This window comes from Meriones unguiculatus, chromosome 16 (genome assembly GCF_030254825.1).
Source record: "Meriones unguiculatus strain TT.TT164.6M chromosome 16, Bangor_MerUng_6.1, whole genome shotgun sequence".
NCBI classification, from domain to species: Eukaryota; Metazoa; Chordata; class Mammalia; order Rodentia; family Muridae; genus Meriones; species Meriones unguiculatus.
The window spans coordinates 31,727,769-31,742,751 of NC_083363.1; the positions used below are offsets into that span (position 1 = coordinate 31,727,769).

The 14,983-nt window shown below is 42.6% G+C and overlaps 1 long non-coding RNA gene across 1 annotated transcript in view; it reads right to left on the bottom strand.

Moving 5' to 3' along the window:
* Positions 1–808: 808 nt before the first annotated feature.
* Positions 809–14,983, bottom strand: part of LOC132648228 (uncharacterized) — a 65,085-nt gene continuing 50,910 nt past the window's right edge. The window contains exons 3-4 of the long non-coding RNA XR_009586598.1: positions 2,026–2,141; positions 809–1,162 (exon numbers count right to left, since the gene is read on the bottom strand). This is a non-coding gene — a long non-coding RNA (uncharacterized LOC132648228). The remainder of the gene's footprint in view (positions 1,163–2,025; positions 2,142–14,983) is intronic.

Genomic DNA, 14,983 nt, shown 5'->3' on the forward strand with positions numbered 1-14,983 from the left:
ACCTGTCTGAAGTTTCTTGCCAGGAGGCCTGAAAAAAAAAAAAAGAGGAGGTGTATTGAACTGTATAATACAAGGCTTTTCAATATATTCATAGGTTGTAAAGGGCTCAACAGAGTGATTTAATGGCATCTGGGTTGTAGCTCAAAAAGGGAAACCATAACAAGTTGGGCCACATGCCATACCCAAAGAAAATTAATCTGAAGCTGTTAGAATGAATGGTTGTGAGCCATCTTGGTGGGCTACACTAGACTCAACCTCCCTCCTACATTTATTTTTGCCCTAAAGTGCTAGGATGCTTCTGAGAGCCATTCTGGCCTATCAGCCATTAGCAGGCCTTTTATCACTTGCTCCAGTACATCCTAGCATTTGATTCTGAGAAGCCAACTTAGGAGAGAAAACTATTTAAGATGTATATGTATGTAGCTAGGAAAATGCTAGGATAGTAAATTTTTAACCAGGCTTTTATTGAATAAACCATAAGACAGCATCGGGTAGCGTATTACTCAACTTAACTGGCCATAGAAAGAAGGCTAGGTTGAAAACCATGATATAGAGACATACCAATTATAACCAAATGTATGCAATTAGCATAAAATATAAATGCTAATTATTTATATTAAAAATGGTAACATACTACTTCTAATTTTACTTTTTAGTGAAGCTAATAAGACAGGTTTTTAGCATATTTTAATTATAGCATATTACTGATATCACAACTTTAGTTTTATACTAAGAGAACAGCTATTCTCTTATCTTTAAATCCCACTTGAAATATTTATTAGAAGGCCCTGGACGAACCTGGCTCATCTGTTCTTTCCTTATGTTGCATTGAGATTTTCTGAACTGCTTGTTCCAAAGTGACCAGAAAGCTTAAATATGACATTTTGGCCACTTTTCAGTGCAGAATAGCCTCGAGAAAGCAGGTTTTATAGTTGTCATGATGAGTCCCCATTGTGGTGATCAGACTACCACCAAAATAACTCAAGGGACTTGGGCTCAAGGGCCTTTGCAGGCTGCATATTCAGTTCCTCCTTGCGGGTGGGGAAAAGTCTAATGTGGAATCCGCAACATAAGGCCCCGTTCCAGCTTTCTCTGTCAACATGCTGAAGTCCTTGGTGGCAGGTCTTAGAGCAGATTCCTGAGGAATGGTTTGCTTTGACTTCTAGAAAAAAAAATCCATTCAATACAGGTTTCCAATTAGACAGCAAAGAGGGCGATACATCTGACATGTCTTTTGAATGGGGTTGGCTGGGGAACCTCAGCTCTGATGTCACCATCCTGAAAGAGAGCTTTAAAATATCGATATTATCTTGATAGGTTGGGGTTGCCCAAAGACCTGACTGAAGAAGGACCGCTTGCAAACCTGGCTTCTCAGTGCATGGGTGTCCTCCACCCCAGCAGTTCAACCTCTGAATCCCACATCCAAACTTTGCAGAACTGTGATTCCTATGTAGCTTGTAGAATTTGGCTGTTGGCTTTGTCATCTCCCTGCAGCACACAAGCTTGACTGAATGTCAACCTACCTTGTACACGACTTCTCTGTCCTATCAGATTATTTTGGTAGGTCAGTTTCCCTAAGTAAAGTGGAAAACTCTAGAAGACCGAGGAAATTTTACCTCAAGGCATCAAACTCCACATCATTCTATCCTCAAAGTGACAGACAAGCTGTCCTGCCCCTTGGAGGATTGATATCTTCAGACCAGGGAGACTGACTGTGAGACAGATTGTAAGGCAGGCCTCACTTTTCAAGGGTCACTTAACGTCTCTTGGAAGAAACCAATGCTCTGGATACTTGGTCTTGCCTTGTGCATTTGCCAACAAGCTAGTGTTTTGCCAGGCTTTTGCTTGTTTGGGGGGCTCTGCAAGATTTTGCTGGCATCTCTTAGGATTCAGCAGGTAGATGCAAAAGAGCCCATCCCCCCACTCCCAGGCTGGGCTGTTTAAATGCTTTGCAGGTAAGGTCTTTGTCTGGGTCTTTTCTTCCACAATTTACGAAGCTGTTTCCTGTTTGGGGATATCACTCACCACCTCTTGGTCCAGCGGAATAGGAGAAGTGGCCTCTCCACGTGTGCACAGGTCAGTCCAGGGAATATCGGGGCTGATCTTAGAGGTTCGGGTCTCTCTGATTCCATTGCTGTGTACTGAGGTCGAAGACATTGAAATGAATATACATGGACGTAGGGTATGAACAGCCAAGCGAAGGTCAGAGTGAAGACCAGAACTTAGTCTGGAGACTAAGAAGGAGCATCGAGGTGGTGGTGACGCACATCTTTAACCCCAGTGCTAAGGAGACAGAGGCAGGTGCATCTCTGAGTTCGAGGCAAGCCTGGTCTAGAGTGAGTTTCAGGACTGCCAAGGCTACACAGAGAAACCCTGTTTAAAAAAAAAAAGGGGGGGGGGACAGAGGTTTCCCAAAACTTCTCCTGTAGTAGATGTACTTTGACTACCAAGACGTGAAGCCTGGAGATCCTCAGGCTGGCCTTGCAGATGCCATCAGGTTTCATCCTGAGACTGACAGTAAGCATGAAGACAGACTTCTTCCTGTGTCCCCTGTCTCAGTCTGAACTGAGCAGGAAGAAGAGAACTCTGACATTGTACCTGAGTCACAGGGCTGGGATGGGAGAGCTGTTCCTGCCCCTCACAGCAAAGTGTTGTAGGAGATGAAACACTAAATGACTCATGAAGTGATCTGTGCCCAGAATAGATTGCTGCCCAGACTCAACACAGTAAGGCAGGAGGCTGAACATGTCCTTCATTCTCTTTGCCCATTTCCCGACAGTTCCTAGCCTAGACACCCGTGCCTGATGTGAATCAGTCTGGTGTCAACCAAAACACCATACAGAACTGTGACTTGGTGTAGCTTACAGGACTTGGCTGTTTGCCGTCTGTCACCTCCCTGCAGCGAAGGGATGTGCTTGAATTGCTGGTCGGACCCGAAGATCCCAGAACCACAGCAAACCCTGATGGGAAGCAGATACCCAAGGAACCAGCTGATGAGTGTGAAGATCCTGGGCATTAGGATGCTGGATCTTCCTCATCAGTCCACCCAACTCTCCTTGGAAATTAACTAGATATTTCCTTCATTCCACTTAATATTGTTTTTATTATTATTATTTTTATTATTAGACAAGATCTCATGATGTAACCCTGGCTGGCCTGGAAATTGCCATTATAGATCAGGCTATCATAAACTCAGAGCTCCAGCTGCCTCTGCCCTCTCAAGTACTTGGATTAAGAGTGTGAACTACCATGCTAAGACGATGGGCATTTAAAAAGAATCCTTTAAATTACCATATAGGTATCTAATCCATAATAGGTATCTAATCTAAATTACCACATAGGTATCCACATCCATGCTGTGAGGTGAACAGACAGGTCTCTTATCTTAGTAACTAATAAGAAAGCGAGACAACAATGATTGTCTCAAAGATACTTTTTCAAGGATCCTGTTAAAAGGTTTACTATTATTTGGCCTACGGCTCTAGTGTGCTACCTGAGTGCCCAAAGGTTTATTACATTAATTTCATCTCTCAGCCTAGTTCTACCACATCGAATGTGTAAACCTTCATTTCTGTCAAATCGATAATATAAAACTTGTCATGTTGTCTTCACCTTGCTCTTTGAAGTCTTATTTTGTTCGTTGGGAGTGAGATGGGTATCCCACAGCGAATATTGCAGGTCAGAGGACAGCTTGGTCGAGTCGGCTCTCACCGGCACACCAAATGCTTTTACCCACGATGCCATCTCACTGGTCTCTCTTACCTTGTTTTCTGACCTTGAATTTTTTTTATTTTCTGTAAGTATCTGTGTTGGAAGATGTTCTCGAATGTGTGTGCCAGAGTCTGAGCTTAGGTCCTCATGTTTGCTTAACCAGCACCTTACTGACTGGGCTATCCTCTACCCCTCACCTTAAACTCCTGAGCCTCCTGCCCCCACTTCGTGGGCTCTGGGATTACAGGCACGCACATGCCAGTTTGTGCAGTGTTGGGGATGAAACACAGGGCCCTGTACATTCTAAACATGCTCTCTAGCAATTGAGCTACATCCCCAACCCTTCTCATTCCGTCTAAGAATCTGAATTATTGTCTACAGCCATACCATCCTGAACGCGCCCGATCTCATCTGATCTTGGAAGAATCTGAATTACTGCATAGCCCTGAGATGAGTGATCAATGGAAGGTGTTTGAGCAGATGTCCTGAAAAGGTTGTCAATGAGTCTCAGCTCATCGGACTTTCTGCTCCTGTAATTCCACAATGTAAACCTTGTTTCCTATCTCTTAGTACACTTAATTTGGTTTTCCTGTGTCGCAGAACAAACTTCCCACTGTACATACAACTGACGTTCTAGTGAGCATATGTGTTTGTGAGTAGACATGTGAAGGTCAGATGAGAACTTGAAGGGAATCATTTCTCCTTCCATGTGTGACCCAAATATTAAATTCAGGGTGTCAGCCTTCACCTCTAGAGCCATCTCACCCATCCAGGTTATAGCTTATTGGTTCCCCCACAGTCAGAAAACGCTCTAAGTTTTTAATGCATAAATTACCCCTTATAGCATAGTCTCATCTCTTCCCCACATCCCCCAAATTACTAGTGACTTCATTTCTAGTTCCCTGCTAAGCAAAGGACGCCACCATCGCCTGCTTCAGATGCTATCTCCATCTGTGGTCTGGCTGTTGAATTTCAGATCATCATTTTCCTAACCGTTTTATATTCAATGAAATCTGCTATGGTTCATCTATAATCCAAGCATCCCCTAATGCCTTTGATCAGATGATTTCATACTATAGGCTTAAATAATTAAACACTGAAACACTTTTCCGAACATCCCTAAAGAAAGGTCAGGAGAGGCCACTGGTAAAGGAGCAGCCCCATGACTGAAGGGATAACGAGAGGCTAAGGCTTGGCACCATGTGGCAGTGTTAGAGTCTCCGAAGAAAGTCCAAAAAGGACTATTGTGAGGTTGAACCCTAGTTTCAGAGAAGCCCCAGCATTTTGTAGATCCTAGTACCACTAAGGACAGCAGCAGCTGTGGAGTGGGTCCGGCCTGGGTCTAGGAAAAAAGCTGGATGCACTGTGTATGGATGTTAGAGACAGAGATGCCACTGCCAGCCCTTGGGAGCCCAGAAGACCATGAATGGCAGACATGTTAACGTTGAGCTCTACGCTGCTGAACTTCGGTTTCGTTTTGGTCTGAAGGTGACTGTGCCCTCTTAGAGTAACAAAGTAGCGACTCATTTTACAGGAGCCCGTAGTTAGGAGGCATTTGGAGCTAGACAGTGGTGGCATATACCTTAGTCCCAGCACTCAGGGGGCAGAGGCAGGCGGATCTCTGTGAATTTGAGGCTGGCCTGGTCTACAGAGCTACTTCCAGGACAGCCAAGGCTACACAAGGAAATCCTCAAACAAGCAAACAAACAAAAAGTTGGAATGTTTCATGTTGTCATACTAATTAATATTAATGTGATGCTTTGGGGAAATGAAAGGCTGTGGTTTAATAGTGATGTTTTCATGTCGTGTTAAAAAGGGGTCAATTATGCTGATCAATCTTATGTCAACTTGACACAAACCAGAGTCATTTGGGAAGGGGGAACCTCAATGAGAAAATGTCCTCAGGACATTTCATCAGCCTGTGGACAAGCCTATGGTTCATTTCCTTGACTAATGATTGATGTGGGAGGACCCAGCTCACCGGACTTGGATTGGTGGGGCTGGGTGCTATAAGAGGCAGACTGAGCAAGCCAGTCATCAGCAGTCCTCTGTGACCCTTCCCCCAGTTTCTGCCTTGACTCCTTTATGATGGCACTGTGCCATGAGAAGTTATAAGCTGAAATAAATGCTTTCCTCTCCAAGGTGCTTTTGATCATAGGGTTTCCATTGCTGCCAAGACAGCTATCTCTTATTCTTTAAGCTAATCCCTCTTAAAGTTTCTTTTCATTTTAAAGGGAAGTCCCTCCTTCCTTCTAAGTCCCTGTTATGTTATTTTAAATATTATACTGTTTCTTTTCTAATGTTCACTCAGCACCCCATCCTGGTCAAGGCCTTTTCTCCTAACAAACCTCTTTCCTGAAGGGTAATTATATCGGCTCCTTTTCCCAACCAACTTCTTGTCATTTCTCTAACAATGACCTGCTTGGCTCTCACAGTACCCTCTTCTAGATCTTGCTGAAGTGAGCATATATAATGGAGAATCCCCATTTAGTTGCTCACTAATTTAATAAATCATAGAAAATCTGGGAAGTATTCTGAAGTAGATGACCTACAAGCTAGGACACAAAGTCAAACAAGACATTTTCAATCGCTAAGGGCTAGTGTATAACACACTTGGAAAAACCATGTTCATAAAGACAATTTTACCTCACAGTGAAGCCTCCAGGCTCTTAGGCTTTCAGAGGTTTAGTCCACTATCATCATGGTAGAAAGCATAGTGGCATCCAGGCAGACATGGTGCTGGGGATGGAGCTGAATGTTCTCCATATTGATCTGAAGGCAGCAGAAGGAGACTGGATTCCATAATGGGCAGAGCTTGAGTATATATATATATATATTTGTATATATATATATATGTGTGTGTGTGTATAGATATATAAATATATATATAGTTTGAGGTCATGTATATAATGTATACATATATACATATATAATATATACATATTATATATATATATATAACCTCAAAGCATACTTCCAGTGACACACTTCCTCCAAGGCCACACCTACTCCTGCAAGGCCACACCTCCTATGGTCAAGTATTCAAACACATGAATCTAAGGGGCCGTACCTATTCAAAGCACCACAGACTCCTACTCCCCACTGGTAAAGAAATGCTATGAAGATCTTAACACAGCCTTCCGTACTGTGTTTATACATGTACTGAACTTCAGAGAGCAACCCAGGGATAGAAAGCCCCCACATGTAGAAACCTCACTGGAGAGGAGACACTGCCCAAGCTTAACTTAGAGCTTCAGCTGACGTGAGCAAGGAAGCAGAGATGAGATTTGGGATGAGAGTGCCTGTCAGGGAACGAATTTGTAACGGCCTTTCTCGACTGCTTACTATATACAGACAGATCTTCCTGAGAGCATATGATAGTAGAAACTATTCTGAAAGTTTGAGAAGAGAAGGAAACAGTGCATCTTCAGCTCCCCCTCCGTCACGAGTGGTTGCTTCCATGTAGCCTTTCTTGTATCCTTTTTGCCCAAGGATAAGCTCTTCACGGAGGTCTAGAGCTTGCTCTAGTCTTATCCCCGCACAAATAGGCAAACTCAGAGTAGGAATTGAAGTGATAGCATGAATATGATGTCTCCCATATCAGAGGATGTCAATCAGCCACTGGGGCAGGGGCCAGGTAAGATGGAGCATCACGGTTGATGTCCTATACCCGATAGGTCAAGAGGCAAAGAGCAGAGTGTTGAAGACATGACAAGCACTTCATATGTTGACCTGAGGGACACATATGAACCCAATATCTTGAACACAATATCTTCCTAAAGTGTTTTGTTGAATTTTGTGGGTGGGGCAGTTTGTGGTGTGGAGGTATATGTATGGTCATGTGTAGAGGTCAGAGGACAACGTGCAAGAGTTGTTTTTTGTTTTTGTTTTTGTTTTTTTCCTTCCAGGGAATGTCTTTATCCACTTAGCCATTCTGCCAGCCCCAAAGTTCAACATCTTAAACCGTATATTCTCAAATATATGCAGAATCCTTACAAAATGACCAGGTGTTACTTCATAGTTTTAAAAACCTCCAGGCATTGCATCACCCTATCTTCCTCTGATTTTTTTTCTCCTAGAAATCACGGTCTGAGAAAATGTGGTTGCAGGAGCCTTATTTTGGAAGTGAGCCCAGAGTAGGCATGACGAGTAGGAAGAAAGATTAAAAATACAAGTCAATAAAAGGAACATTGCTTAGCTGGTTCCTGCTGTGAGCATCTGGGCCAGGATCTCCTGGATGGATCTTGAGGGTAAGTGTTTGGTTGATCCTCTGTAGGATGGAAGGCAACATGCATCTCCCACCTCCCATCCTCTAATGAGTGAGAGCCTCCTGGGAAGCGGTAACTCCCTGTATTGAGCTACTCAGTACACTGAATGAGCTCCTAGATTCCAGAGAAAGCATGCCATAGGACCCAGAGAAAGGAGTCCGGTCACCAGCCTGCTATGCATAGCTACCACCCTCACTGACCCAAATAAGACTTAGTTCCCTTCTTCATCTACATTGACTCCCACATGCTTGGAACTTTGAAAATATCGAAATTCTTCATGTAAGATCAAACTGCCATGTAAATGAGAAGAGCCTAGAAATGTAATCAAACTCTAGATACAGAAAGTAAAGTTTAAAAGGTTAGGCTAGCTTGAACATCTTTTTGTTAGTGAACTAACATCATTTTTTTCCTACCATCAAGTTTGCTTTTTCCTACCTGTTTGGATGCTGTGTATGTTTGATATAAAATGCATGAGATAGCAGATTCTTTTGGAATAGAGTAGAATAGATTTTGCAAAACCAAACATTCATCTTACAGTAAACTGTCAGTGAGTCAGACTCCATCGGCACTACCCACCTCTCAACTCTCATCCCATCAGTGAGCATGGGTTATTGTCAGCTGCCAGGGTCACATGGCTGCCCAACGCCAGAATAAAGCCCCTTTGCCTTTGTGTAGATCTGGCTAACTGAATTGTGGAATCCCCCAGTCTTTGGAACAGGTTTGAACCAGTGAACGACTGCAGTACATGTGGAAATATCCCAGGACCATGGTAACGTTTATTGTCTGTTTGACAAACCTTAGACTCATCTGGAACTTTGGGCATGACTGTGGGAGATGGTCTTAATTGGGTTCACTGTGGTGGGAATACTTGCCCACTGTGGGCGACACCATCCCCTTGGCTGGGTCCTGGGTTGTACAGAAAGGGAAAGCCAGGTGGGAAGCCACACACACTACTCTCTACTCTCTAACTTAGGTTGTGATGTGAGCAGCTGCTTTGAGCCCCCACAGATGTGACTTTTCCCAACATGATGGACTGTGCCCTTGAACTGTGAACCAGAATATGACCCTTTTCCTTTAAGTTGCTTTTGTCAGTGTTTTATCACAGAAACAGAAAAGTACCCGAGGCCATCCTTAGCTAGGATAGCTTGAGAAACCCCACCCCATGTTAAATTCCAGTGGCGAGGGAGTGGATTAATATCATAGCACACTGTGTTGTCTTCTTCCATGCCTCGCCTTCTCACTCTGCCTGTTTCCCAAATAACGCCCTTGCATTTGAGGCCCCAGGGTCTGCTGTTAAGAGAACTTAAAACTAAAATAATCATTCTAAAATAAGCCTACAAGGAAGCAATGTTAGGACGTAGGCTACACATAGATTTATACTGCTGTGATAGAATCCATGCTGAGAATCCAGGACTCAAGAAACTGAGGCAGAAAGATCAAGAGCAAAAAGTCACTTTGTCGATAACTCTTTTTCAATAACTTGAAGTGAACACTTTTCTGTACAGAAATTTACCAAATGGAAATGAAGTTATCTATGCCAGGAGAGAAATTAAGTCAGGCTCAAACCGTTTCACAGCTTCCTTAGTCATTTCCAACAGAGTAAAGACAAGAGGGCATTTGTTGACTTGTTTTGAAGTTAAAATAACTTTATTTACAAACTAAGGGCAAGCCACTGACCTCTGGTTTCCAGTCACATGCACACACATACCCCAAAGGAAAGGGGAAGCATTATCCATAAAAGAAAAGTTAAATATTAAGAACTCTTTGAAGAATTTTAGAGCAAGGGACCTGGAAGATGACTCTCAGTGGGGAGACAGGCTGAGTTTCATCCACATGCCTGCAAAATTCAACAGTAAAAGACAAGCATGACCTCTTGGTAGGAAGTACCTCAGAATGTAAGCGTGGCGTGGCATCGGCATATCCCTTAAGGTCTAATTAGCAAAGCAAATTCCCTTCGCTTGAAATGTGCTCAGAGAATTGATTTTGTGTGTTTGCGTGCGGGTGACGGAGGACCTGAGAAACTAAACAAGAAGATGTGGTGACACAGACTGGTGACAGTGCATGTTCCTTGACCCCGCTGCAATGGTTATACAGCAGTCAGGACTCAGTCGTAATGAGAGGTCGGAGCCGTTGTTTGCTGAGGTAGGAGGACCATTCCTCAGGTTATGAGAACTTTCCGGCGCTCCCCTGGAAACCTGGCTGTGAAGGTGTAAACCTGTCAGACCCACTATGCTGTGACTTACGGGCACTCTCCAGGAACTTTAAAGGCTTATTTTGTTGTACTCCCTAAAAGGCTCCCAAGTTGTGCCTTTTTGTCCTTTAAGTTCTTTAAAGGGCTCTTAATAATTCTTTTATGAAGAATGATGCCTCCTGCACCTGCAGGGGTCAGAGGTCAACCTCGGATATCATCCCATATGAGCCATCTACTTTGTTTTTGAGGCAGAATCTCTCACTGGGACCTAGAGCTTGCTGATTAAGCTGTGCTGGAAAGCAGGCCTCCAGGAATCACACGTCTCTGACTCCCAATGCTAGGACTACAAGTATGTGTCGCTATGTCCAGTTCTGTGATGTATAGTCTGGGAATTGAGCTCTGGGCTTCACACTTGCATGACAATGACTGAGCCAGCTGCCAAGCCAACTTTTTCTTATTACAGCCACGTAGACACCTTTTTATTTTTTAAGTGAGGTGAAATTTTACCCATCTTTTGACAGTCAATTATGGATGAATTAAATATCCAATTATAGATCTACCAAAAAGTTACCTTACTGGCTTACTGGCTATCTATTGGCCTATAGTCCCCATTCCTGCCACAAACTCTACATTTATACATTTTTTTTAAATTAGTTATTTAGTCATTTACTTTCATGCCTTTATAAAACTGACAAATCAAAGCAAAATCACATCCCAAGAGTATGCGAAGGATCACTGACACTCCTAAAGAAGTTGATAAACTCCTTATCCGCAACTCAGCTTAGTTCACTGATATAATAGCCACAAAGCCGGATGAGTCTGGTGTGTGCTGGGTCTACAAAACTCTATTTGTGGCTGCTGTGGCATGGGCCATCATAGACAGGGCAAAGCAGCCTGGCTTCAGGTATATAGTAAGTGATTACTTACACTGTACATTTTGCTCTATGGGTTTGCAAGGCGTGCTATAGATCTTTCTGTAATGCTAAGACTGGCAACACCCATTAGAGCTGACAGCTCATAGTTTCTAACTGCTGTGGCTTTGCTTCATTTCCTCCAATGATCACTTGGTTCTCAACATTAAATGACTACCCTAAAATAGTCACCTTAAGAGAAAGGATGTAAAAGTATTCTGGGAAATATCTAGAAATACAGTTACTAGGTCAAGCAGCTACTTCTCTTCAGCTTTCCCCCCGTCTGATGTTTGAGAATAGGAAAAAGTATGGAGGTTTATGGTAAGTTGATAATTAGCATTGAACTCTGGACCCTGTTAATAGGGTGCACATTTTCTCAGCATCTGTGAAAAATGAATAAAAATCAATTCTATACCAGGCCAGAGAATCACAAATTTCCAGAAATTATATTTCCATGAGGAAAATAGAACCTATGTGATTTCGAATAATTGCCCATGCCCTGCTAATTTAAAACACCCTGATTCATAATTACTGGGTCAAAGAATAAATCAAATACCCATAGGTAAACGCATAACCTTAAATACTTGTCTTTTTAGAAACACATGTTTTTGAAAAACATTACAAAATACTTGAGTTTAATTATAGGTCTAGTCAATTCCGTAAGCTTTTTTTTTTTCTTTCCTGTTTAAGATTACTAAAGAATAAAGCAAGAAAGGCAAAAAGTAACAGATCTGAGAGCAGCGTCTGCTGGAGGCTGGAGATAGCCAGGAGACTGCTACAAGTCTTTGTCATGGAATTGAAGTGTTTTAGTTGATAAATGGCAGGTCTCAGGTCCAGAAACTTGGCTATTGACTAGTCACTTAGCTGAGAACCAACTGTTTCTCTCCTTTGTGTTTAAGCTTATAGCTAAGCTAAAGTGAGAGTTAAGGTGAGCCTGGCTACACAAAATACTAGCACTCAGTCTGTCTTGGTGTATTTGTGCTCACACCTGCTGAGAGATGGGTAACCAAGTCTAAGGTGGGACGGAGACTCTTCCCACCTTTGAGCATGGACCACAGGAAGTTATTGCTGATCCCTCCCATGGAGATAGGTATCTATGAGCAGTTTTATCTTAGGAAGAGGATCTAGCTATGTTGCTTAACCACCAGGAGTCTCAGAGCACTGGCCTAAGCCAAGGACGACTTTAGTCTTCATCCTAAACATAGCTATTTTGTTTATCAACATTTTCTCATCCCCCAAACACTTACATTTACAGTAAATGGAAGCACAATCATGGACCTGGAATGCAATTATTGCTAAACAGTTTTCTCTTTAATATTAGCATTATTCTCATTTGATGGCCAGAGCAGTGTTCTGTTGGGGAAAACAGCAACAGGGGCAGTAATACTTTCCTTAAAAAAAATCAAGAATCATCATTAGAGAGTGGGATGGGGCTGCCTGAAGCTCTGGAGGATTCCTTATTTCAAGTTTTAGAAATTTCCTTTCAATTGCTTAACCTGACAGAATTTATTTATTCATGATTTAAAAATGTTGTAACTGTTTGCATAAGATCTAAGATGTGGGGGTTTTGTCTTACCATGTTAATGGAGTGAGTCGCTGATCCCCTCCCCCTATGCTGATCTAGCTTGCATTTCTGAGACAGCTCCCACTGGGTCTCTATCCATTATTCCTTCACGGCATCTCTGTGCTCGGTTTTCCGATATGTTTAGACTTCTCGGGGCCACATTTACCTAATGGTGCTGATCTACATGCATTCCCTGTTCCGTTTATGGCTCAGACTCTGCTAGCTCTGGGAAACAGGCAGCCCTCCTTTTTACTTTAGAAATTCTCTAGGAAATGGCCCTTTGCATTAGCCAGGGTCTCCACCTGAATGGGACAACAGAGAAACTTTGTGTATTCACAAGGAGAATTTAACCCAGGCAAACAATGCTGAGGACGGAGGTGCTGGCAGTCCGCAGACATTGAGAAATGGATAGAGGAGGGCTGGAGAGGCTGTTCAGAACTTAAAGATCTTGCAGAGGACCCAGGTTGATTCCCGGCACTCCTATCAGGAGGCTTCTCCCAACATACCTTACCTGCCACAATGGATGAACTGTAAGCCAGAATGGACACTACCTCCTCTAACTGTTGCTTGTCAAATATTTAGGTTAAGGCAAAATAAAAATCAGCCTACCCTCAGCAGCTCCACTCTTTAGTTTACATTTGGAGAATTCCTTCATCAGCAAGAGCTGGAGAGGACAGGAACTCCACAAGGAGAGCAACAGAACAAGAAAATTTGAACACAGGGAACTTCCCAGAGACCCATACTCCAACCAAGTACCATGCATGGAGATAACCTAGAACCCCTGCACAGATGTAGCCCATGGCAGTTTAGTGTCCAAGTGGGTTACATAGTGATGGGAAGAGGGACTGCCTCTGACATAAACTGATTGGCCTGCTCTTTGATCACCTCTCCCTGAGGGGGGAGCAGCCTTACCAGGCCATAGAAGAAGACAATGCAGCCACTCCTGATGTGATCTGATAGACTAAGATCAGAAGGAAGGAGAGGAGGACCTCCCCTATCAGTGGACTTGGGGAGGGGCATGTGTGAAGAAAGGGAAGGAAGGGTGGGATCGGGAGGGGAGGAGGGAGGGGCTTCTGGGGGGATACAAAATAAATAAAGTGTCATTAATAATAATAAAAAATAATAATAAAAAAGAAAATAAAAAGAAAAAGATGAGCTGCAACAATGGTTTTAGAAAAAGGGGGCAGAAATATTACAAAACAGAAAACAACTGATTTTAATGATTTTCACAGATAATGTTTATGATATCATTAAAGGTTCTTAATGATCTTATTCAAATTTTAAAAAAAAGAATTCCTTCATCTGTAATTAATAAAAATAAAAATAATTAACAAAAAAAGAAACGAAAAAAAATTAAAATCAAAAGATAAAAAGAAAAAAAGAATTCCTTCACATTTTCCTTAGCCATCTCTATGGCTGATTCCTTGACAAGAGTAAAGCTGGGGTATGTCTGCCTCCTCCAAGGGCTGTCACGCTCTCTGGAATCTAATTCCAGTGAGTTACTTAGTGGCATCAGCTCAAGGAACGTGAGAGTTGCGGGGCTTGTTTGGCTCCCTGTTAGGGCCTGTGTTGTTCTTTTGGTTTCCTGTGTTGTAAACAAAACTAGGGCCTTATCCCCCAAAATGCTTTTTGGTTTTTACCATGAATTTGTATGGATTATATTATAAATGAGACTCTTATCTTCCAAATAACAGAATCGTTTTTCAATAACTTTTATTGATCTCCACGCCTATTTCCCCGGGGCTCATTCAGAATAATTTGCCTTTCAACTTGCTTTGTGTTTGACCTTTTTTTTTTTTTGCTTAAAAATGTGTACACTTATTAATTGTGGTGGTCCAATCAATATTGTTACTGATTTACTTTCTTATAGTTGCTAGGGAGGTGTATTAATGGCCTTTGTCTTTCTCACCTTGAACTACAATGTTTGGCTGCTGTAGTTCAAGATGAGGTTATGCTACACAACCAAGGCAAACAACTGACTTTCGTCTGACTCTCTCCAATACCGCTTCTTGGCCCCGTGTGCCTTAACCTGACGCATTAATGTCTGACAGCTGTGGCACCCTCCACCTGGGCTAACCTGGTGTCTTCGCTTAAGCTTTTCTGTACTGTGTTTTGGATATGCTGCTTGTGTGTCTACACCTTATCTAAGGCCTCACGGTGTCTTCTGAAGATTTAGAGAACTTTTACTGTATATCTGTGTATGTGCCACATGTGGATTACCTGGCCAGCTTGACAGAAAAGGGGGGGATGCCTTGCCCACAATAGGGTTTCTTTGGGGAAAGAACCCTGAAGTAAGCCATTTTGAATCAAAAGTTATTTGGGGTTTAGCCTGACCCAA